Raw genomic sequence first — 25,760 nt, 5'->3', positions numbered from 1 at the left:
GTGTGTGTATGTGTGTGTGTGTATGTGTGTGTGTGTGTGTGTATGTGTGTGTGTATTTAAGGGGCAATGTGCTTGTGGTTTATTTAAACAATGAATTCCCTCAAGAACTAATTTCTTCTAAATTGGAAAGATCCTTTATTCTGACTGACTGGTGACGTGATGTCTGGTTAAGTGATCGCTTTGTGAGGTTGGCCTACTAACTGATACAGGTTGATAGACCCAGGTAACCAAAATAGCATCACTGCCAGCTGTTGTTAAATGAACCAAGGAAAGGAGAGGATTAAAATATCCTGCCGCTGTGCTCCTAAGATGAGGATACGCAGTGACAGAGCGGAGAGAGGAGTGGGGAGAGGCATATTAACTGGCTTTCTATTCCCATTGCCTTTTTAAGACGAGATGGCTCTGCATCGGGGAGGCGACTCTCACTGCTGTTTCCTAAGACTGTGTGATTTCTGCAGGTGCCATGCCACCCGCGTCAGCCACACGTGTTTCCTCCCTTTGTTCATTCTCCTTTTATACTCCTTCCCAGAAACATCATACTCCCCAGCAAGTCAAGAATGAGGCATGTGACATTTATTATCAGAAATGAAATGGGCCAGTCTTGCTTTTGGTAATTCATCTGTAACTCTGAAGATTCACATTCAGTTTTGGTCTCTATTTTGAAAGTACTTGAACATTAAAAGTTACCCTAATAGCTTGCATTGCCAAGATATATATCAAAGAAACCTGAATCTTAGAACAAAGTGAAGGAAGGATACTGTTAGCTAACATATAACACTTTAACCAGATGCCCTGAGTTGTGAAGTAATTTCCAAGGCCTAAACAGCAGCTCAAATGTTTTCAGCAAGCAGTTTTGGCTACAGCCCACCATGGTGACATCAGAGGCAGGTATGCAGGCTTCCTGCATTCCTGACCAGGATGGATCTGACAGGTGAAGAAAGTTCGGATTTATTCTGGAATGTTTGCTTCAGTTACCAACAATGTAGATTTCCATATGTTGCAGACACTCAACTTTACTCTGTGGTTAAAATTAGCTATACTTTACATAGAACCACTCATCCCAAATGAATGGAATCCCATTTACCACATATCCAATCATTATCTGCAAGGGGACTAAATTAGATATGTCCATTAAAAGTATTCAAACTCACTAATTAATGAAAAGTTGGCAAGTTTACACAACAGTGTGTGTATGTGTGTGTGTGTGTGTGTGTGTGTGTGTGTGTGTGTGTGTGTGTGTTTAACTTTGAAAGATAACGAAATAATCAGGAGCTGAATGGCTGGTATAATATCATCAACAAATACAATGTTGGAAATGAAAATTGAGGGAATTTTCTTGATAACTGTCCTTACAGCAAGCAAAGTCAAAATGCTCCTGAAATACTCAGATCGTGTGCCCACTCCTCTGTCTCATTTTGCACTTCAAAGAGACATTTTGAGACGTCAGCTATCAAAAATGTATCAAATGAGCAAGTGGGACAAGGAGAAACAGATCCGCTGCATGAGGTGACATGAATTTTTGAAAAAACAAATGAATAAATAAAAGAATGATTATGAATGAACCAAGCAGATGGCAGCTTAGTGCCTGGCAGGCTTTGGTAGCATTTTACATATACCGTTTAAGTGTTAGTAGTTAATAATAGGACAGAGGATTCACACTTGAGAACTCGGTGTGCATCTGTGTTTCTTATCACTGCCACTCTTCCATACATTTCAATTATTTAGAAAAGGAAAATCTACCACATAGAATGTCACCACCAGACTTAGCGACAGGCACACCCTGACAAATCCATACCGATTTCCCACACACTCATGTGTTCATTCACTAACCCACTTCGTAAATATTAGCTGATTCTGTTCTGTATCCACAGAAAAATAGGCATAACGTTCAGTGTCCCAATTTTAGGCTAATACTGGATGTGGGGAGCTTCAAGATGAGGCAGTCGTCAGTCAGCAGGCCTAGCTAGTTTGCTTGGTAGAGATTATTATTTCCCTCAAATCCATCTTTGACCTTACGTTTCCAATGTTGGGATTGAACCTGGGGCTTCACACATGCTAGGCAAGTATTCTTCCACAGAGGTACAGTCCTAACCCTTCCTTGTAGTCTTTGTTTTGAGAAGGGCTCTCACTACATAACTGTCCTGCCTCAGCCTGCTTTGGAGGGATCGTGTTTCAACCTCTGACATGTCTTAGCAGGACTAGTCTCTCCTGTGTGCATCTTCTCTTGTGTGCAACGATCAACTGTTGCATCCCAGGAAGGGATAAAACGGTGCCCAAGGTCCACAAGAGGCAAAGCATCCGCTTTTAAAGCAAAAGCCGAAGGTGAATGGAGCATGGTGGTCAAACCTGTGATCTCAACTACCCTGAAGGCTGAGGCAGGACAGAACTTATGTACTGCTTGCGACAGAGAGATGACAGCACAGAAAGTACCACAGGAAGGAGTGATAAACTTGGAAACATTTAGATACGGTTCCAAGTTGCTACTGTGGGAACCAAGTGCAGGTTCTAAACAAAACTTATGACTAATTTTTAAAAAATATTTTAGTTATTATTTTTATTTTATGTGTATGAGTGCATTGCCTGCATGTGTGTGAGTGCATCCATGTCATTCAATGTAGCAGAGGTCAGAGAGGGCGTCAGATTCCTCTGGAACTGGAGTTAAGGATGGTTCGTAGCCACCATGTGGGTGCTGGGAATGGGACCTAGGTCCTCTGCAAGAGCAGTCAGTGTTCTTAACCGCTGAGCCATCTCTCCAGCCCTGACTTAAGATTAATTTTTAATTAATCATTTCACATACTCTCCAAATACATGTGCCTATCTTAGGCTGTATCAAATGTTCAGGGGAAATAATTGAACAGACACAATATGTTGTTTACTAAAATTCATTGAGAAATAATTACAGAAGAATGGAGTGGAGCTGGGGAATGATTAGTTTTGCCTTTGACGTTAAATATAAAGGATTTATCATATAAATATTTCATTCTGGCCATGAAATGGAATCTATTTTCTATGCTATGTTTATGTTTATTTATGCCTTGATCTTTAAACTAATTAACACAACTAAAGGAAACAAAAAATCCACGTCAGGCACGATGTGACAGTTAGGGCCCTGGCTGTGATGAACTGAACGAGAAGAAATGCTGCACTTTAACTGAGGTGATAATTAAGTACAGAATGAAAGGACTCTTAGTCAAGATCATCCTGAAGGAGGGGGAGGCTCAGCCCAGGGAAGGAACAGCTGTCCTATTGTTCTGTCTTCCGAAGGGTTGAGAGTTATTTTTGACCCTTGGAATTATTTCCTTTACTTTGCCACTGAACACATGTGGTGACGTAGTGCAGAGCCTTCCTGTTCGCAGCGACTGGAGGGGAACTTCAGTCAGCATCACAGACGGAGAGAGCGCGCTGGAGGGCTCACTCTCCCTTTGCACATCAGAAAAGGAAAGATCAAGACTAAGGGCTACATGAAGAACTTAGGAACTTTTCTAAGATGTGAAAATGTGAGACAAGGGTCTTAGGGCCAAAACATATTATCAGTGTCTATAAAGAAAAATATCAGTTTCCATTTAATTTTAACTAGTTTCAGTGTAATTTCAGTCATTTTAAAATTAAAAAAAAATCAACTGGCTTAATTTTGACAGTTTGTTCTTTTTTAAAAAATTTGAAAATAGAGACCTTACCAGACTGCCTGAGAGTGCCTGGATCTGGCCACCACGTGGTGGTGATGAGCTTCCCCAAATCCTCCCATGCCCAACCCCCCACACTGGGACCACATGTGGCCCCTCCCCCTGTGCCAGGGCTAGACTTCTCTGCCCTACTGTAGGGGCCCAGATCTTAGAAGACTGCCCAAGATTGACTGTATCCAGCCTGCACGTGGTGGTAAGCTTCTCTAAATCGCATCATGCCTAAACCCTTACAGTGGGATCATGTGTGGCCCTTCTACTGGGCCAGGGCTTGGCTTTTCTGCCCTTCAGAAGGGCCCCAGACTTTAGTAGATTGCCTGAGAGCACCTAGATCTGGCCTCCGCATATTGCTGAGCTTCCAAAATCAGGCTGTGCCAATCCTCCTACATTGGGACCAACTTCAGTACATCCCACCACCCCAGGACAAGGCTTCTCTGCCCACTAATAGGGGCTCAGACCTTTGCAGACTGCCTGAGAGGGCTTAAACACCTTCTCCCCTCTTTGTGAGCTTCCCAAATTGTGCTGTGACTGCTTGCTAGTAGGGGTCTAGACCTTAGGAGGAAGCCTGAGAGTACCTGACTCATACCTGACTTGGGCCTCTGCAGGAACTCCTGAGTAGCTGGACCAAAGCTTTCTGTCCCCCCCAGTATAAAATCTGAGAGACCCTGAAGCCAAGACCAACCAGCTTTACATACTCAATAAGTAAACAACAAGGCACACCAATAATACAAACAGAAACAGACTTCACTCAGCAAAGAAAGGTTTGAATTTTATACCAGAATCACAAACAACAAAAGAAATCCACATACCAAAATCACAATGGAAACCCAAAACAGTATGTCCCCACCAAACACCACCAGTCCTATAGAAGAGTTCTACAAGGAGAACCCCCTAGAGATAACCCAGGACACAGAATTTAAAAGAACAATCATAAACATGATCAAAGAATTCAACAAATTTAAAGATCACACAAACAAATCAAAGAATTGAAAGAAGATAAATTCTAAAATTCTGACTGAATTCACAAAAGAGACAAAAATATTGAGAAAAACTCAGGCTGAAATGAAAGGAAGTAAAAAACTCAATACGCCAACTTGAAACAACAGGAGAAAATCTCACCAACAGAATAGGTGAAATGGAGAAGAGGATACAAAGCCTGGAGGATAAAGTTTAAAAAATGGACCACTCAAGCAAAGTTTATGAAAAACAATTTTCAAACACAGGAATGGAATATGCAGGAAGTGTGAGACACCATGAAAAGACCAACTTTACACATCACAGGCATAGAGGAAGGAGAATTTCAGGTTAATGGTATTGACCAGATCTTAAATAGGATTGTAGAAGAGAACTTCCCAAAATTAAGGAAAGACACCCCCATACAAACACAGGAAACACATAGAACACCAGTTAGACAGGATCAGAGAAGAAACTAAATGACCATAACTGGCAGCCCAGAATACTTTACCCAGCAAAAAATGCCTATTATAGTTGAAGGGGAAAGAAAAATCTTCCACATCATGAATAGCCTGAATCAATACATGTCTACAAAACCAGCCCTTCAAAGAATGCTGGGAGCCTCTTGAACCACCCTGGCCAGAAACTCAAAGGAAGGTTTCTCCTGTCTGGTGCTGTTTCTTGTTATATAGCCTTCAGTAATACACATGGACTCATACAATACCTATTGTATGTGTAATTTTCAGTAGGTTTTTGGACTAGTGTGATTCCTCGGGTTTTTTATACTAGCTAGGCATTATTTATCTCAACTCTCTCTCTCTCCCTATCTCATCCTCCCTCCCTGCCCTCCCCATTTAAAGTGCCCCCATTTTCCCCATTTCTCCCTTGATAATTCCTGTCTGCTCTGGTCCCACATCTCTTGAGCTCCTTCCTCTCCACTTAAAATATCCCCATTTTCCTCTCATACTCTCATTTAAACTCCTCCCTTCCCCCATTTTACACATTTCTCCCTTAGTAACACCGTCTCCTGCTGTTCCTTCTTTCCCTTTGCCTTCCTGGTTACTTTCCATTTCCCTGGTTCCTGCAGTTACATCAGCATATGCACGCACTCATAACAATTTGATGCTAGAATCAACAATGAGGGAGAACATACATCTTTTTTTTTTTCTGAGTCTGTGTTACTTCATTTAGTATAAAAATTTCTAGATCCATCCATTTACCTGCAAATTTCATTATTTCATCTTTCTTTACTGCTGAGTAGAGCTCCATTGTGTAAATATACCACATTTTTGTTAACCATTCATCAGTTGAGGGACACTTAGGTTGCTTCCATCTCTTAGCTATTGTGAAAAGAGCAGCAACAAACATGGTTGTACAAGTGTCTCTGCAATAGGATGAGTCCTTTGGGTATATACCAAGGAGTGGTATAACTGGGTCAAATGGTAGGTTCATTTGTAGTTTCTTAAGAGTTCTCCACACTGCTTTCCATAGAGGTTGCACAAGTTTTCAGTCCCACCAGCAGTGGATGAGCGTTCCCCTTTCCCGAAATCCTCTCCAACATTTGGTATCATTTGTTCTCTTGATCTTAGCCAGTCCGACTGGGGTAAGCTGAAATCTTAAGGTAGTTTTAATTTGCTTTTCCTAATTACTAATAATGTTGAACACTTTTAAAGATGTTTCTTAGCCATCTTTATTTCTTCTTTTGAGAACTGTTTAGATCTTTAGCCCATCTTTTAACTGGGTCATTTGCTTTCTTGCTTCGTTTTTTGAGTTCTTTGTATATTCTGCATGTTAAACCTGTCAGTTGTGTCGCTGGTGAAGAATTTTTCCCAGTCTGTGGGTTTTCTCTTGACTTTGTTTTTTGTTTCTTTTGCTGCACAGAAGCTTTTTAGTTTAATGAGGTCCCACTTATTGATTGCTGACCTTAATCCCTGAGCAACTTCTGTCCTATTAAGAAAATCCTTTCTTACATCTACATCTCATAAGTTACTGCCAGTATTTTCTTCTAACAGTTTCAGGGTTTCCAGCTTGGCTGAAGAGGTGGGGAAGAAGAAAAGAAGGGCAGAGGGGCCGTGTCGGTGGTACAGCAGGAACCTGATAAAGAATCAGAAGCTTCAGTGGATGAGACAGCAAGACAGTTGTAAAGACAAGCATTGGATGAGAGATGATGACAGTGAGGATGGACATGGTGACATGATGAGGAGCCAATGGAAAGTAGAAGAAAAAGAAAAGGATAGGACCAAACGTCCAAACAGACCCTCCCTCAGTTCCAATATATGACCTGTACCCTGATGGTGTGTTTCCCAAAGGAAAAGGGTGTGAATACCCCCGACACACACGTGTACACACACACACACACACACAACGGGCGAACAGCTGCTTGGAGAGTTACAAGTGAAGAAAAGATAGCATTACATCAGGTTAGTGAGGAGATCTGGAGTGATTTTCGAGAAGACGCAGAAATCCCTCAACAAGTTAAAAAATATGTCATGAGCTGGATCGAGCCTGGGATGACGATTACAGAAATCTGTGAAAAGCTGGAGGACTGTTCCCGAAAGCTGGGAAAAGAGAACGGGTTGAACGCAGGACTGGTGTTTCCTACCGGGTGTTCGCTCAATAACTGTGCTGCCCATTATACTCCCGATGCTGGAGACACAACAGTACAACGACATCTGTAAGACAGACTTTGGGACACATGTAAGTGGTAGAATAATTGATTGTGGTTTTTTCTGTTACATTTAATCCCAAATATTATTAAGGGCTATAAAAGATGGCGCTAATACTGGAATAAAGTGAGCTGGGATTGACGTTCGCTTCTGTGATGTTGATGAGGTTATTCAAGAGGATACGGAATCTTATTAAGTAGAAACAGATGGAAACACACACAAAGTGACACCAATCCATAATCTAAATGAATATTCGATTTGGGCCAAATGGAGTGCATGCGAGAAGATCAGTGTCCATTGGGGGGGGCTACAAGATTGGAGGAAGGAGAGGTGTGTGCCACTGAGACCTTTGGTAGTACAGAGAAAGGTGCTGTTCATGATGACATAGAGTGTTCAGACGATATGAAAAGTTTTGACGTGGGACATGTGCCAATACAGATTCCAAGTACAAAACGGTTGTTAAATGTCATCAATGAAAGCGCCGTCACCCTTTCCTTCTGCTGCAGAGGGCTGGATCGCTTGGCAGAAAGTAAATACTTAATGCTCTGAAGAATCTGTGTGACTTGGGCATTGTAGATCCATATCCACCACTGTGTGACATTAAAGGATCACACACAGTGCAGTTTGAACGTGCCATACTGTTATGTCCAACTTGTAAAGAATTTGTCAGTGAGGAGATGACTATTAAACTTAGACCAAAGCCACCTCAACATCTTTATCTTCTGAGCTTTCTTGGAATACATGATACCACAATTAATTTGCAACATGCTATCTGTTTAACAGTGGGCCTGTGTAATACCTTTATCCATGTTTTAAAGGAATGTCATCAAAGGCAAACTGTCTAAATGTAATTAATGAAGGAAAAAGCTTTCTAGACTTTTAAATATTAACCACTTCTCCCCTGTCTAGGAAATGCTATAAAGCTCTCTAGTTAGGAATAACTTATGCATTTTGTTTTGAAGACCTAAGAGATGCTTTTGGGATATTTATATTGCCATATTCTTATTTGAATGTTTTGAATAACTGTGTGCATTCAATTCTGCACCTCTGCCCTATGGTATTGCTTTTTAACTTTCCTGGAATCCATTTTCTAAAAATAAAGACATTTTCAGGTCTGAAAAAAAAATCTCAGAATAAACCTCACTGAAGACATCAATGAAAGACATCAATTTTCTATAATGAAGATTTAAATCTTTAAAGAAAGAGATTGAGGAAGACACCAGAAGATGGAAGGACATCCCATGCTCATGGATTAGAAGAATTAATATTGGGAAAATGACCATTTTACCAAAAGCAATATATAGATTCAATGCAATTCCAATCAAAATACCCATGACACACTTCACAGAATTAGAAAAAAGATCCTAAAATTCATACGAAAGCACAAAAGACTCTGGATAGCCAAAGCAACCCTGAGCACAAAGATCAATGCTGGGGGGATTACTATACAAGATCTCAAACTGTATTACAGTGCTGTAGTCATAAAAACAGCATGGTGCTGGAAAAAAATAGACACATAGCTCAAGGGACCATCACTGAAGATGCAAACCTGGTACATGCAGTTTTAGTCACTGGATATTTGATAAAGTTGCCAAGAACACACAACAGAGGAAAGACTGTAGATTCAACAAACGGTGCTGGCAACACTGGAGCTCCACCTGTAGAAGAATGAAACTAGATCCTTATCTTTCACCCTGCACAAAAGTCAATTCCAAATGGATCAAAGACCTCAGTGTGAAACACGAAACTCTGAAACTGTTGGAAGAAAAGATTGTCAGTAACCTGCAAGACATAAGTGTAGGAAAGGACTTTCTAAATCAGACATAAGTTGCTCAGGAATTATGGTAAATAATCAACAATGGGACCTCATTAAACTAAAAAGCTTCTGTACAGCAAAAGAAACAACCAAGAAAGTGAAGAGAAAACCCACAGAGTGGGAGAAAATCTTCACCAATGGCAATCTGACAGAGTTTAAATAAAGAGCTCAAAAAACAAAAGCAAGAAACCAAATGATTCAGTTAAAAGGTGGGCTAAAGATCTAAACAGATTTCTCAAAAGAAGAAATAAAGATGGCTAAGAAACATTTTGTAAAGTGTTCAACATCACTAATAATTAGGAAAAGCAAATTCAAACCACCTTAAGATTTCACCTTACCCCAGTCAGACTAGCTAAGATCAAGAGAACAAATGATACCAAATGCTGTAGAGGATGTGGGGAAAGGGGAACACTCATCCACTGCTGGTGGGACTGCAAACTTGTGCAACCCCTATGTAAGAAACTAAAAATGAACCTACCATATGACCTGCTTATACCACACCTTGGCATATACCCAAAGGACTCATCCTATTGTAGAGACACTGTATAACCATGTTTGTTGCTGCTCTTTTCACAATAGCTAAGAGATAGAAGCAACTTAAGTGCCCCTCAACTGACGAGTGTTTAAGAAAAATGTGGTCCAAGAGTCTCCCAAAATTATACAGGCTATTGCCACATCCCTTGATTGCCCCCTAGAACTTGAAGGTTAGACCCTATTGCTGAAGACAGGACATACTCTGGACACAGGATTTGGAGCAATGGAGCTGGAACTGACACCTGGAATCCACCTCCCCTGGATGCGAGCTCTCATAGCTTTGGAGAGCACTATGCAACCTGGTAAGGGAGAACATCAATTGATGGTCAACCCCCAGCTTCAAGGCCTAAAAACCACATCAATGACCAGCACAGCAAATGACATTGGTGAAACTGTGATACTTTTTTCTTGGGGGTAATCAACAGCCACCTAATTGAACTTAAAGCCCATTCAATGGGAGAAAATTCATGTGTGGTGCTGTATACCTAGCCAAATACACATAGCATGAGAGGTCATAGATCTTAGAAAAAAAAAAAACCCCAAGGCTGTCACATCCCTAGACAAATGTAATTTCTTACTATCTGCAAAATATCAATCCTTACATTTAAAGACAAGTATCCCAGTCACAACCCATCAAAGAAGCTTCTTTTTCAGTAGACAGAGATTATTGCAGAGTTCTACCACTGGTCACACACAGAGATTGTTTGTGAATTGCCCAAGCCTAAATGGCATATCTATGATGCAACCTCTATACCCAAGGCTCATGGGACACAGAACAAGGGATGAAGAGAACACCAATGCATCCATCAGTTCTCATCAATGAAGCTCCGTCATGCAACAGAGGGCCAGGAACACAAAAGGTCACAAATGGCTAAAAGGTAGGGAATAAGAATCTATACTGTGTGGGTCCTTGGACAGGGATTCCTTTATTAAAATCCACCAACCCAGGGCTCAGGGATCATTGCAGAAAAGGGGACAGAAAGATTGTAATAGCCAGGGAGGAGGTGCAGGACCATATGGAAACAGAGTGCAATAGGCTCCTGGGACTCTTCTCATATGAACCTATAGCAGTGGTGTCAGCACGCACAAGACCCATGCAAACTCAGGCAGACAAAAACCCAGCATAGAAGTGGGAAATGGATAGCAAGTCCCAATCTTAGTTGAAGAATTATTGCCAGCTGATTACTGCTGGGTGAGGAAGAGCTGATCTTAAACGGAGGGACTCTAGATATGCTGACTAGACCTCAGTGGGTGAATTGCACTGAGGGAATTCTGGGGACACTATCTTGACATGATAGGTCTTAACACAAATGACAGACTGCATGAACTCCAGTGGGAGGCTATAGGAAGGGGCCAGAGGGGAAGGGGGCATAAAGATGGTTAAGGTGTTCTGTATGAAATACAAAAAAATTCAATAATTTTTTTTAAATATCAGAAAATAGGATCATATTGACATAATAAACATGATATTTACAGCAAATTTCATCTTTGTTGAGATGACATGCAGTATCCTAACACACATCGATGACGGAATATAAGTGTAACTTTGACTATCAGTGATTATAGAATGTGGCAGTTTAGATACTAAAATCTAGGTGCAACTGAACACATACAGAAAAGGGATTCAGGGTAAATCCTAGATCATACTGAGACAAAAATGATGATTTTCGAATGGACTATATTTTTGTAACTCTTTAAAAATATATACTTTATTATTTTTATTTTGTTTGAGTGTACTAACTTCATGTGTGTAAGTGCACTGTGTCGTGCAATGCCTGTGAAGGTCAGAAGAGGGCACTGGATCCCCTGGAACTGGAGTTACAGTTGTTAGCTTCCATGTGGATGTTAGAAAACACAGGTCCTCTGAAGGAGCAGCCAGTGCTCTCATTAACCCCTGAGCCATCTCTTCAGCTCCTTGTTTGTAACTCTTAGCTTTTGAAAAGGCAGAGTTAAAAGCACAGGGAATGTCAGAGTTGACTAGTCAAATTTTTAAAGCATATATCAAAACATGTATTTTTAAAGCATAGATTCAGTTTTAAGTTACTTGTGCTTTTCCAGTGTAAACCTCTTCTGCTTCTAAAATTTTCAACAATATCTCTGATATTCACACAACCCTGTATGAACTGGTGTGTGTGTGTGTGTGTGTGTGTGTGTGTGTGTGTGTGTGTACATGGAAGAAATCCAAGACAGACAGAGAGAAATAAAGGATCTGACATGAAAGGACCTGACATGAAGACAGAAAAGATAGTGGTGGTCATATAACCTTAACTTACCATAATTACATTTAATGTGATTATATAAGTAAATCCTATAATCAGAAGACAAAGAGGGACAAAAATTTAAAAAAAAAAAAAAACAGATCCAACTATATGCTGCCTACAAGAAACTTACTTTAGCTTTAAGGATGCACAGGCTAAAAGCAATGAAATGGTAAAAAAAAGTTTCATAAATAAAGCTATAAAGTGTAGACTGATACTATAGAAATCAGACTTTAGATCAAACCCAACAAAGAAGGTTGCTATAGAAAGATGTGGGGCTGAGTTCACCGAGAGCATATAATAATCATAACAACTGGGACTATAAGTACTTGCTGTTGGGGTCCGTAGGTAGATGAAGCATATAAGAAGGAAGGTAGAAGTGGATCACATCACAAAAGTAAGTACTCAGGGCTCTGCTGTTGACAATAGACAGATTATCCAGGAAGAAAGGTCTAGAGGGAACACAGACCTGAATAACTAACACCACAGGGTGAAGCAGACATAACGGGCGCACCGCAGAGATCCATCTGCCGGAAAATGTGCATTCCTTCCAAGGACACACAAAACAACATTCAGAATACAGCATACGTCATGTTTTTAAAATAAATCTTAGGGCTGGAGAGATGGCTCAGCGGTTAAGAGCACTGACTGCTCTTGCAGAGGACCTGGGTTCCATTCCCAGCACCCACATGGCGGCTATGAACTATCCTTAACTCCAGTTCTGGGGAATCCGACGCCCTCTTCTGACCTCCATGGCATTGCACGACATGGATCACTCACATACATGTAGGCAATACACTCATACACATAAAATAAAAATAATAAAATATAAAAAAGAAATGAAATAAATCTTAAAAATATAAGATTTAAATCATATCAAGTATTTTTTCAGACCCAAGTTAGGAAATTAAGAATTAAAAATGTAGGAAAATTCATATATATCTACAAATTGACAGTCCATAAAAGCCAATGCATCATAAAATAAATCCAATGGAAAACCAGGAGGATCATAAGGAAATGAAAAAGAAATGCAACCTGCCAGAGCTGGGGAGTGGCTCAGTGGTTAAGAGCACACACCACTCCTTCAGAGGACCAAGGATTGTTCCCAAGACCCATGGTGTGCAGCTCACAGCCACATGCAGCTCCAACCTAGGGGATCCAATGCCCTCTTCCGGACTCCACAGGCACCTGCACGCACGTGCACATATCCACACATAGACACACATACACATAATTAGAAATAAAATAAATCCAGGGGGAAAAGCAAAGAAATTCAACATGCCAAAGTCTATGGGCTGCAGCAACATGTCATAGAGGAAGTTAACCGCAGGAAATGTCTACATCAAGAAGAGTGATCTTCAACAAGCAACCTAAATTTGAGGCTCAAGGAACTAGAACAGGGGTGGACCCAGTGTCGACCAATAGAACAAAACAGTAACCATCAGAGAAGAAGGAAAATAGCACAAAAGTAATAGAAAATATCAAAAGATCTCAATTTGGTCTTCTGAAAATAACAGCAACAACAACAGAAACATTAATTAGATCAAGAAAAATAAAATGTAAGAGAGGCCAAAGAGATTCCCAGTGGTCAGAGCACTTGTCGCTCTGTCGGAAGACTGGACTTTGTTCTCAGCACCCATGTGTGATGGTTCTTATCCACCTGAAACTTCAGCTCTAGGGGATCCTAGGTCCTCTTCTGGCTTCCCTGAGAATGTGCACACACACCTAAATAAAGATGAATACTTTTTTAAAAATAAAGAAAAACAAAGAATACTTAAAAGCACACAAATCTACAAGAAACAGTATCATTGATTCCATAGAAGGACAAAGAATGAAAAAAATTCTGCTCTGAAATTTTATACACTAATATATTTAATAACTTTGCAAAAATGAATAAATTACCAAACACATTCAACCTACCAGGGAGGAGCCATGAAGAATACAATGTCAGTGAGTAATGAGTGAGAGGGTTAATCGACAATCAAGAATTCTGCAACAAAGAGATCCCCAAGTCCTGATGGCTTCACTGGTAAATTCTACCAAATATTTAAATAAAAATAAATGCAATCTTTCTCAAGATCTTCCAAAAGTTCAGAGATGGGGTAACATGGTTAAACTCATTTTATCACGCAAGCGTTACTTTGATATGAAAGCTAAATACACCAAAACAAAAATGCAAGCTGATATATCCTTGAGTTCTGAGGCCAAACGCCTAAAATTATTATCAGCAAACATTGCAACAACACATTGAAAGGAATGCACATATGGTCAAGTAGGATTTATCCCAGGGTTTCAAGGATGCTTGACCGTATGTAAGTAAATAAATATGGCACACCCTGTTACTATAGTGAAGGATAAAATAAATATGATCTTCTAAATACACACCAAAATAGTTGCTCAAAGTCAAGATCTTTATGTGAGTAGAAAAATAAGTGAAAACCTCCAGACAAATTAGGTGTGTAAGTTAAATGTACTATAGTACAGTAAAAGCTATTTAGAGCTATAAATAGTAAAGTACATTGAAGGCCCATGGCTGACATCAGACTCATTGGTAAAAAATCCCAAAAATCTCTTCCCCTAAGATCAGCAACAGGACAATAGTGTCTACTTTTACCACTTCCAATCTCGAAAAATGAAATTACATGAATAAAAATCACAAAAGACACAAAAATGGAAAGATACCATGAATTTACGGATTTTCTTGAATTAGATGCAGTCATACTGCTAAAATATCTGTACCACCCAAAGTGATCTACAGATTAAATACAATCGCTATCAACATTCCAATAGGATTTTCACAGAAGTGAGGAAAGATAACCTAAAATCCCTATGCAATACTAAGGATTATGAATTGCCAGATGAATATTGATTTACATAAGCTGGACACATCATACTCTGTAACTTCCAAATATGTTACAGAACTAGTAATAAAAACAACATAGAAGTTGCATAAAAGTAGTCAACTGAAGCAGGATAAAGAACCCAGAAACAGATTTATCATTTTGTGATACATTGATCATTGACAAAAGTGCCAAGAACACACAATAGAGAACGAATAATTTCATCAATAACAAATATCTATTAGCAGAAGAATGAAGCTCGATCCTTATTTCACATGACAATCTGCAAATCACCTCAAAATGAATTCACAACTTAAATGCAAGTCCTTAAAATCAATCAGAGAGTGGCTGGTTACTCCCATAATACTTGTGGCTGGTTACTCCCATAATACTTGTGCCACTACACTAGAGGGGGAATCTTGCCAGGCCAGGGGTTATCATAGCTGGGTGGTGCTGATGGTTGCTTTTCTTTTCCAGTCCTGTGCACAGTATCTTTCAGCAGTTGGAAAGCTACTCAGTAGTTTCTAGATCAGTACACATTTGATTTCTCTGTGTTTTATGACTCAAGTATGTGTTATGTTTGACTACAAGGTCTTACCATCAGGTTGTCGGAGGCAACCAAGAGCAATGACTCTAATGTTTGGGTGGTCAATGGAATCCCACTGGCCAACAATTTCAAGAGAAGTAATGCATTCTTGGTACTGGGAATTGTGTTTGCTAGGATGAACGTATAGTTGAGTATTGTTTCCCTCCATTTAAATACTTTTAATATATGCATATATTTTAGAAATTTTCTACAATAGGTTTCCTAGGACTTTCGTGGTAGTTATTCCCTACTAGCCCTAACCACCTACCCCTGACCTATGTGCTCCTTTCTGTTCCATTTTCCCCTCTTCCTTCCCATCACTGTGTTCTATCTCCCTTCCCTTGAAAGATCCCCTCTCTCCCATGGAACCTTACTAATTCTAGAACCTCTAGGGGGTGCCAAATGAAACACACATATATAAATATTTAAGGCTAACACCCATATATGAGACAGAACATGTGAGGTTTGACTTTCTGGGTCAGGAATTACTTCACTCAGATGATTATTTCCAGTTCCATTCAGTTCCTGAAAATTTTATAATTTCATTTTTCTTATTAGTCAAATAATATTCCATTGGGTAAATGTGTCACATTATTTTTTAATCTATCATTAGTTGATGGGCATCTAGGCTGCTTGCTTTTCCTGGCTATTGTGAAAACAGGTATCTCTGCAGCATGAAAGAGAGTCCTTCGGGCGTATGACGAAGAGTGAAACGGCTGCATCTTGTGGTAGACCTAGCCTTTCGTGGAACCTCCACACTGATTTTCACCGTCGCCACACCGGTTTGCACTCCCTTCATAGCAAACGAGTGTTTCCTCCCCCACATTTTTGCCAGCGATTTTTTGTCAGTTTCTTTTTTCTACCTCAGCCGTTCTGACTGGGGTAAGATGAAATCTCAAAGTAATTTTAATTTGCATTTCCCTGATGGCTGAGGATGTTGAACATTTGAAAATTGCCCTGTTCTGACTTTTTTCTAGTTCCCTGTCTAGAACTTGTAATGCTAATTACTCTTGCCTTTACTTCTCCTTCACATCTCCTATTCATGATTCAAGGACTTTCTTCTCCCCTTAGAGACAAGAGTTATGCAATTTGGGAGTCTTAGATAGACCCACTGAAGGGGTACTCCAATTGCCTCACCCTGCGTCCCTGTTCGGCACAGAAGAAGTAGAAGCCAGAGGAGTCTGTGTCCAGATTCCCTATTGGCAATCTGGGTACCCTCTTCAGAGGATGGTGTGATAAGAATAGGAGGTAGGAATTGGCTAAGTAGTTAGGGTAAAAAGACCCCAAAGAAAAGTAGCCACTTTCTTGGCTAAAAGTCAAAATGTCCTTGGGCCTGTTAGCATCATACTCTGTTCCAAAGGCCAAAAATGTCAAAAGTATTTTGGAGCTTGTATCCAATCCTTAAAAGATTTTAGGGTTACCTCTTCAGAGGGGGATGTTAGAGTAGCCAAAAGCCCCATAAAAATAAACAAATGAAAGAAGAAAAGAAAAAGAAAAGAAAAAGAAAAAAGTGATAGGGAGATGTGGGAGGAGTTGGAGGGGAGGGAGTGGCATGGATTTGATCAAAACACCTTATATGCATGTATGAAATTCTCAATAAAGTTTTTGTAAAAGTTAAATAAAAAGTGTTTCTTAGCTATTTGTCATTCATCTTTGTGAACTCACATTAATTCAATACCTCACTTTTTAATTTGATTAGTTGCTTCCTCGATGTTTAGGTTTCTGGGTTCTTTCTACAGTATAGTTAGTAACCCTTTCTATACAGCTGCTGAAGGTTTGTTTCTGATCCAGTAGGCTGCTTCTCATTCCATTGATAGTGTGTGGCTCTTACTGAACAGATGTAAGGCTCCAGCTCCATGACGTGGATCCCACACCTGACACCATTATTAGGACCAAGAACCCAGGGCTTGATAGGTCACAAGACCTAGGGCAGAACCCATTACTAAAATTCTATAAACTGAACACGATCTTAAAAATCACTCCAAAATGACTTATTGCTCTAGATTAACGCATCTCTCAACTCTCATCAGTGAAACAACTTCTTATGGATGAAGGCAGTTAACACAGAGACCCACAACTGACCAATGTGCAGAGAACAAGACTCAGTGCCAAGCTCATCCCCAAATGGGTCATCTATATCACATCCCTTCCCATTAGGCTCGGAAATATTCATGGAAGAGGAGCCAGAAAGATTCTTAGGGTCAGAGATGGTGGAAAGTGTTTTCCAGGCAGGTGGGCAGTTGCATATATGAACTCACAGCGGTTATGACAGAACACACATGACCTGATCAAGCTCAAGCCAGACAAAATTCCAGCATGGACAGAGTGGGGTGGACAGGAAATCCCATCCTCAGCTGAAGAGCTATTGGCCTTTGATGAAGAGTCAGTCTTCTTTAAGGGTGTGACACCTGGTAGATCAACCATGCTCTAGGTCAACCATGCTCCAGGGCAGTTTCTACGACTGAGTATTTAGGTAACACAAATTGAACTTGATGGAAAAAAAAAGGGGGGGACTCAAAATTGGGTGGGCACAGAGGTGGTGGCAGTGGATTTAGAAAGAATTGTGGGGAGAGAGAGGAATATAATCAAAATCATTTTTATGAAGTTCTCGAAGAAATAAAACATTTTGAAAAAGTGTGAGTCCTAAAACTGAGAAAATATGAGAAGAAAGCAAATGGAAAACTTCTGATGGTGGATCGGCAAGAATTTTCTTAAAAATAGCCTCCAAAACACAGCCAATGAAAGCGGATGTAGCTGCATCCACTGACAAGCTTCAGGGCAGCAAAGGGGACAGTAAACATCTGTGAGGAAAGGACAGATGAGATGAGAGATTTCTGAGTACTTGCAAGTCATATTTCTGATAATACGGTATTCAAGGCACACCGGGAACTAAAGACATCAACAGAAATAAAACAATCTGACTGAAAATGAACAAAGGACAGGGACAAAGAAACGCATTGACATTTCTCAGAAATCATAGGGATGTCCAACAGGACATGAGAAAGGATAAAAACAAGAGAAACAGCTCAACCTCACTAATCATTGGGGAAACGGAAATCAAAACCTCACTGAGATGAGATCTCATCTCCCTCCTGTGAGGGTGGCTATAATTAGAGATGGAAGATAAGGAGTGGTCAGGATATGGAGAGGAAAAAAGTCTCATACAGCTAATGGGAAAGTAAATTAGTCAGCCAATATGGGAAACAGTGTGGATGTTTCTTTAAAAATTAAAACTAAGGCTGGTGAAAAGGCGCAGGGGGTAAAGGTGCCTGACAGCAAATCTGAAAACCCGAGTTCAATTTCCAGGACGTTCATATTGGAAGGAAAGAACAGACTCCTGCATGTTGTCCTGTGACCTCCACAGGTGTGCCATATGGTGCACATGCCCACATACACACATACAAAATACATAGATAAAATGTCATAAAAATAATGAAACTTCTGTAGATCCAAAAGAAATGAAATTAGTATGTTAAAAGAATCCTGTGCACAGCATAGTCACCACTGTCAGTAGCATCATTTGCAGTGGGCAAGCTGTGGAGTCAATCCGGGTGTTTGCTAACAGATGAGTGGAGATAACAGGATTTATGCACGTGTGGAGCGCATATATATTGTTTATACAGTTATTAATCTGTATATGCATGTATATAATATAGAGAATAAAATGATTTTCCATCCTTTAAAACAGTAACTCTTCTTATTTGCAACAACATGTAGGACATTATGGTAAGTGAAATTACCATGAAATCAGACAGAAAACTACAGACATTATTGCATTTTTCATAAGTCATGCCAGGATGACTTCGCATTTTCATAGATCACTGTTCAACAGTGTCATTTTGACAAACACAGTATTCTATAGTAAAGAATACATGAACCTTGGCGTAATATAACATATAGATTCCTGTTGAGTATTTCGGTGAAAACATCCATATAACAGAAATACTTTGTTGAAGTAAAGACCTTCATATTTCACGCAGAATTCTGCTCTCAACTTTTACAGCAATGTCAAAATCTATGTATAACCAACTGGATTATAAACGTGCTGAACTTCAGGATGTTCTAACATGAAATGTTTTATTGTATCCAAACTTCCTTCAGCCTCAGCACGCAGCCAAGAATCATTATGATTGCCACCTGTGCTGGATAGCATTAGTTGGCAACTTGACACTCCTGGGTGGAGGGACTCTCAACTGTGGAATTTCCTCCATGGGACTGGCCTCTGGCCATGTCCGTGGGGCATTTTCTTGATTGTTGAATGATGCTGGAGGGCCCAGCCCACTGTGAACAGTGCCACCCCAGGCAGGCAGGCCTGTATTATATAAGAAATCAAGCTGAACAGAGGCCAGGGGAGCAAGCCAGTAAGCAGCGTTCCTCCATGGCCTGGGCTTCAGCCTCTGCCTCCAGGTTCCTGTCCTGAGTTCCTACGTTGGGCTCCCTCAGTGATGAACTGTGACTCAGGAGATATAAGCCAAATAATTCCTTTCCTCCCCAAGGTGTTTCTGGTCAGTGTTTTCATCACAGCAATATGAAAGCAAACTAGAACACCGCCCAACACAAAATCAGAAACTTATTTAAAACACTGAGATTTTTTTAAAGTTTTCTTATTTTAGTATCTTGACTTATGTGCACGTTGTCTATCCATATGTGGGTATTTGTACATGAGTTCAAGGGCTCACAGTGGCCAGAAAAAGAGCTTGGAAACCCTGGAACTGGAGTTTCAGGAAGTGGTGAACCGCTCTATGTGGGTGCTGGGAAACGAAGTTAGAGCCTCAGAAAGAGCAGCACACTAGACTCCTTCTTCAGCACCTATGAGCTTTTTTGTTTCATTATTTTAAAATCTAACTTGATTGTGTGGTTCTCAGCTGTGAACTTTGTAGACATTTACTTACACAAGTCTTATCACACTGTCAAAAGGCTGAATACACTTGGATCTTTTAAATCAGCCAAATAAAGTAAGAGTTTTCCATTCTATCTCCAACCTTTGGGCCAATCCCATTTTCCCTTCTTCCTCTGGTTGAGGAAAAATTATAAATTATAAATTGCTCTAGTGTGAGAGAAAGAGACAGATCAGAGCATCATTGTCTAGACAAGCAATTCGAACTCCCTTTCCCACTGAGACAATTGTTACAGAGTTTTTCAGTAAACACAGTTACATTAGTATAGCAAGTTGGCTGCCTTGTGTTAGTTCCAAGGAGAAACATGTTCCTGCCAAGACCACCTCCTCTGGAGTACAGCACACCAGTTTTTTCTCATTCCCCATAGTAGAGAATAGATTTTGAATTTGAACTATGAATGGACCTGAAAACGGCAAACAGCATGTTAAATCCTTTAATTAAAATAGCTATTGGTCTAATTGCATTTCTGCTGCTGTTAAAAGAAAAGCAGCTTCGAGGAGAAAGGGCTTATTTGGCTCAGAATCTCATTGCAGTGTATCACTGAGTTAGAGGTAGCTATTCACATCACACGCACAGTTGCTGCTATGCCGCCTCCTTGGTCTGGACCCTCCAAAACACAATTCCACCCAAGTGCTCTCTGGGGAGCCAATGTGTTTATTTGGTGCACTTACAGAGCAATGAGTGGAGGGTTCCTTGAAGGACTGTGGGTATTCCCTCCTAATTCTGCACCCAGCATGGATGACAACTTCCCATAGCCACATAAATGGAGCCTCCTTTGTTAGTGTTCCCCGGCCTACGTGCTCTAGCCCTTCCCTGATGCCATGGGTAATTAGTGTAAATTTCCCACAGGAGTTTGGGAAGGAGTGGTTGAGATCCTCAGGTGTAGGGCCCGTGACCCTCCCTGCCCCTCTTCAAAGAGGGGAAGTCAGTAGTCAACAAGCTGGGTTGAGGTGATCTTTCACAAGCAGCACAGCTGAGCCCCTGAAAATGGCTTCTCTTTGCCTCAGAGGACAGTCCTGGGCAGCAGGCAAGAACAGAGAAGATAAATACATGCTTGCATGCTGGTGCTCAACTAACGTTCTCTACCCTTACATGTAGTCCTGAGTCCCAAGCCAGGCTATAGCACCGCCTACTTTCAGGCTACATCTTCCCACCTCAAGTGGCACAATCGAAATAACCTTCCCCAAATGACACAGACCAGTCTCATCTAGACAATCCTTCATAGAGACTCTCTTCCCAGGTGACTCTAGGTTGTTTCAAGTTGAAGCTTAACCTGATTATTTTGTGACTCTGGCGCTGCTAGTGAAGACGGTCCAACTGTCCAGGCCTGTGGTCATGAAGGTGCATTCCTTGCTCAGTCAATGAAAATCTGAGCCTGAGCTCATATGGGTGGCACATCCCAAGATGACACTGTAAATTCTACAGGCAAAAATGTGCCTTAGTTAAAGTAAGACAGATTTAGGCTGGATAGAAATAAGCAAGAGTACTTGTCAAGAGTATTATTAAACACTGAAATAGGGGGTTCAAAAATATTCACACAGCGAGGAACATTGGTGCATGTCTGTAGTCCCAGATTCTCAACAGATGGAAGCTGGAAGAGCACTTGAGCCCTTGATTTTGAGGCCAGTCTGAGAAACATACCCAGAACCCAGCCATGTTTTAAAACTAATAATAGCAGAGGCTGGAGAGATGACTCAATGGTTAAGAGCACTTCATGCTTGTCCAGAGGACCCAAGATGGGTTCTTAGCACCCATATCCAGCAGCTCATTACCACCTGTAAGTCTACCGCCAGGGGATCTGATCCTTCTTCTGGCCCCCAGGAGCACCTGAACTCATGAGGCACACACACACACACACACACACACACACACACACACACACACACAAGATAAATAGAAAAAAACATTAGCTTTAAAAAAATGTAAAGGACAATGACAAAACATAGCCATGAAAGCATTTGACTAGTCAGTCCAAAATGAATTCCTTCTATTGACACTGGCCCTGGCCTCCCCCTGAAGCTGTAGCCTGGACCTAGTTGGATGGTAAGTACTAGGAATTATTAACACTTTCTAAAGAAAATGTTTTATGTTTTTCATTGATTTCCTGACTGGTAGCAGCTAATAGATACTTACTGACAGGATATCAGGATGATGAGCATCTTACAATTCCTGAGACATTATAAAAATTTCCCTGCATGGGTTCTGACCTTGAAAGAATGCTGTGCTTAACAGCTCAGTAGAAGAATCTGTATTCATCAGTATTACTTTTCTCAATAATCCAGAGTACTTTATTACACTTGATACAGGTAGAATACTGTAAAAATGCATCTAGGGTTGGAGAGATGTCTCAGTGGATAAGAGCATTGACTGTCCTTCGAAAGAACCTAGGTTCAGCTCCCAGCACCCATATGGAGGCCAACAATCTTAACTCCTGTTCAAGGGACTCTGATGCCTTCCTTGGCCTCTGTGGGCATTGTAGGATATGGGTACACTTACAAACACACATACAATGAAAATAAGAATGCATCTACTGTGATTGTGAAGTGAATGTCTTGTATTGTTTTGAACAAAACATCATACACACATGTTGGCAATTTCAGCAGCAAAGCTGTTCATGCTGGGGGTCTTCAGACACAATTGTGGGCTCACCTGGACTTGTACCTGTCCCATTGGAAAGGCTCCAGGATCCTTTCAAATGGTGGAAACTTGCAGCTACTTAGTTTACCTTCCAATGCAGTAGAACCACAAGATTTGTATGTTGAAAGGTCTATTTTTACAGATATATTACTTTCCCATGTTATCACTTGAGAATTCCGCTGATTTTGAATCAAGAAAGATGGTTCAGTGAATTTGTGATCTCTTTATTAGGTTAGGAGAACAGTGCAAAATCCTTCCTATCATGGGGCTGGAGAGATGGCTTAGTGGTTAAGGGCACTTGCTGCTCTCTAGAGGACCTGAGTTCAGTTCCCAGCACCCACATCAGGCCATTCACCATCATCTGTAATTTTAGTACCAGGGGATCCAATGTCTGCTTCTGTCCTCTGTAACACACACACACACACACACACACACACACACACACGCACGCACGCACGCACGCACGCATGCACACACATGCACACAAATGCAAATACATAAAAAATCTTTAATATTTACTATCAAAAGGAGATATTGCAGATGACAGTTGAGGTAGTAAACGAATTAAATAAAGTCTGTCAGCCCTGGACACAGAGACTAGAGACATATGCCATGCAACTCTGTGGACATTTCTATTTATTTATTTACTTATCTATATTTATTTATTTAGAAAGGATCTCACTCTGTAGCCCAGCCTCCAACAGAGGGAATGTTCTAGATGGGAAGTGATGTACAAGCACTTACCAAGCTTCTGATTATGTCGCGTAGGTGATATCCTCCTGCCTCAATCTCCTGAGTGCTAGGATTAGATCTGGGGTGTTGATATTTATGTGAATGTTTCACAGCTGATACCATGAAAACTGGCAGAATAAAATAGTACCTTAATCCACATTAGGGATTTCCTTCTCAGCCCATCAAATAAAGTGGGCTGTCTATTGTGTAGACTTTAACTTGGCTACAAAGCCTAACTGGTCAATCAGGGTGGAGGATGGGAATGGGTTCTAATGTTGGGAAGGGCAGACTAGTTACCCAGAGGACTGGGAATGACAGAGTCTTCTCTGAAGAAGGATAGTGATCGAACACAAAAATACAAGGTTTTCTTTTTTATAAAGTATAAATTGTGCAGACTATCACAGACATCTTCCATAGGAGGAAGCAAAAGACAGGTATCAAAGTTCATTTACAGAATGACCTTTGGAATCCTCCTGGAGAAGGAAATGATATGGTCAGTAGCAAATGGCCACTAAGTTACAATGTTTATGTCATCAGCATCTCTAGTATGTGGCCAGTCTATCCCTGTTCCCTGACCCTCAGGTCTTCAGTCAAACTCCATCAATATAAGATTCTTGCCCAGTGAGATGGCTCACCAGTTAAGACACTTGCTGCCAAGTCTGATGACATGAGTTTGACCACTGGAATCCAGTGTTCAGGAGAACTTGTTCCTGAAAGTTGTCTTCTGACTTCCACATGTGTGCTATGGTATGTGTATGGCTCACATAAACACACAAAATAGGACGCTGACCTATGTGACATAATCAGAAGCTCGGTAACTTGCACATCATCTCCCCATCTAGAACATTCCCTCTTAAAAACAGTCATACTGCAAGGAAGTTCAATTTAGCCACATGGGGTGGGGGATAAAAAGTAAGGCAACATGGGCCTGTGGGACCCGCAGGCCTCTCTCCGACCCACAGGCTTCTCTCTCAGGGGTAAGTAGATTGTGCCCTCTGAACCTTGACTCCCTCAGCCTCACTCACCCTCCCATCTCCCCCGCAGGTCTCTCCTCCTAGTCTGGGCCCTGTTCCATTCCTTGTCTTAGTGCCCCAGACACCTGGGGAACGACCACTGCTGCCTGATCTTGTGCATCCAGAGCAACTCAGTTCCTTGTCATAGTCCCCAGGAGCACTGCTTCTGGGCCTGGCCCGGCCCTCACCTCCCTATGCTTCCCTGGGCAGCAGGACCTGCAGGCCTCTATCCAACCCACAGGCCTCTCTCTCCTGGGTAAGTCGATTTTGCCCTCCATGTCTTGATTCCCCCAGCCTCACTCAGCCTCCCATCTTCCACACTGGTCCCTCCTCCTAGCCTGGGCCCTGTCCAATTCCTTGTCTTGGTGCCCCAAACACCTGGCAAACCACCACTGCTTCCTGATCCTGTGCATCCAGACCAACTCAGTTCCTTATCAGGTCCCCAGGGGCGCTCTGGGCCTGGCCCCACCCTCACCTCCCCTGCCTCCCTGGGTCTGTACAACCCACCAGCCTCTTTCCTGGACAATGGGGCTGACCTTTCCTCTTCCTGGTACTTTGCATCCAGAACAACCCAGTTCCTCAGTGCAGTCCCCAGGAGCCCTTGGGGCCTCTTCCTGCCCCCATCTTCCTTTGCATCTCTGGGTGGCACAGCCAGCAGCTACCCTAGACCAGCATCTTTCCTGGGCCCTGCTCCCAGGACAGTCCAACCCCCAAATTCCTGAGGACAAACTCTTTCCTGGAGGGATCCAGACCTTAGGAGAAAGCCCGAGAACATCTGAACCTCATCTGACTTGGGCCTCTGTGGGAACACCTGAAGACAAAAGCAATCTGGCCACTCCAATATAAAATCAAAAGAGAGAACTGGAAGCTTAGAGAAACCAGCCTTGCATGCCCAAAATTAAACCACAAAGACATAAAGTTCACAAAAAGAAGCAGACCTAAACTTGAAGTCTTGTATCTCACACAGGAATCAGAAATTGCGAAAGAAATTCACATGTCAAAATCACAGAGAAAAAAAACCATGAAAAACCAAAATACCATATGGCCACCAAACACCAATAGTACTTTAGAGGAGTACAGTGAGAACCCCCTAGAGCTAATGCAGGACATGGAACTCAAAAGAACAATTATAAACATGATAAAAGA

The 25,760-nt window shown here is 41.2% G+C and overlaps 1 pseudogene; it reads left to right on the top strand.

The window, feature by feature from the left end:
- The window catches only part of LOC103734283, a 123,920-nt pseudogene that overhangs the window by 79,586 nt on the left and 18,574 nt on the right, over window positions 1-25,760 (top strand).

Source organism: Nannospalax galili, unplaced genomic scaffold (assembly GCF_000622305.1).
Source record: "Nannospalax galili isolate Female #2095 unplaced genomic scaffold, S.galili_v1.0 scaffold215, whole genome shotgun sequence".
Taxonomy (NCBI): Eukaryota; Metazoa; Chordata; class Mammalia; order Rodentia; family Spalacidae; genus Nannospalax; species Nannospalax galili.
Note: the sequence above shows the minus strand (reverse complement) of the source record. Positions and strands in the feature narration are given on the sequence as shown.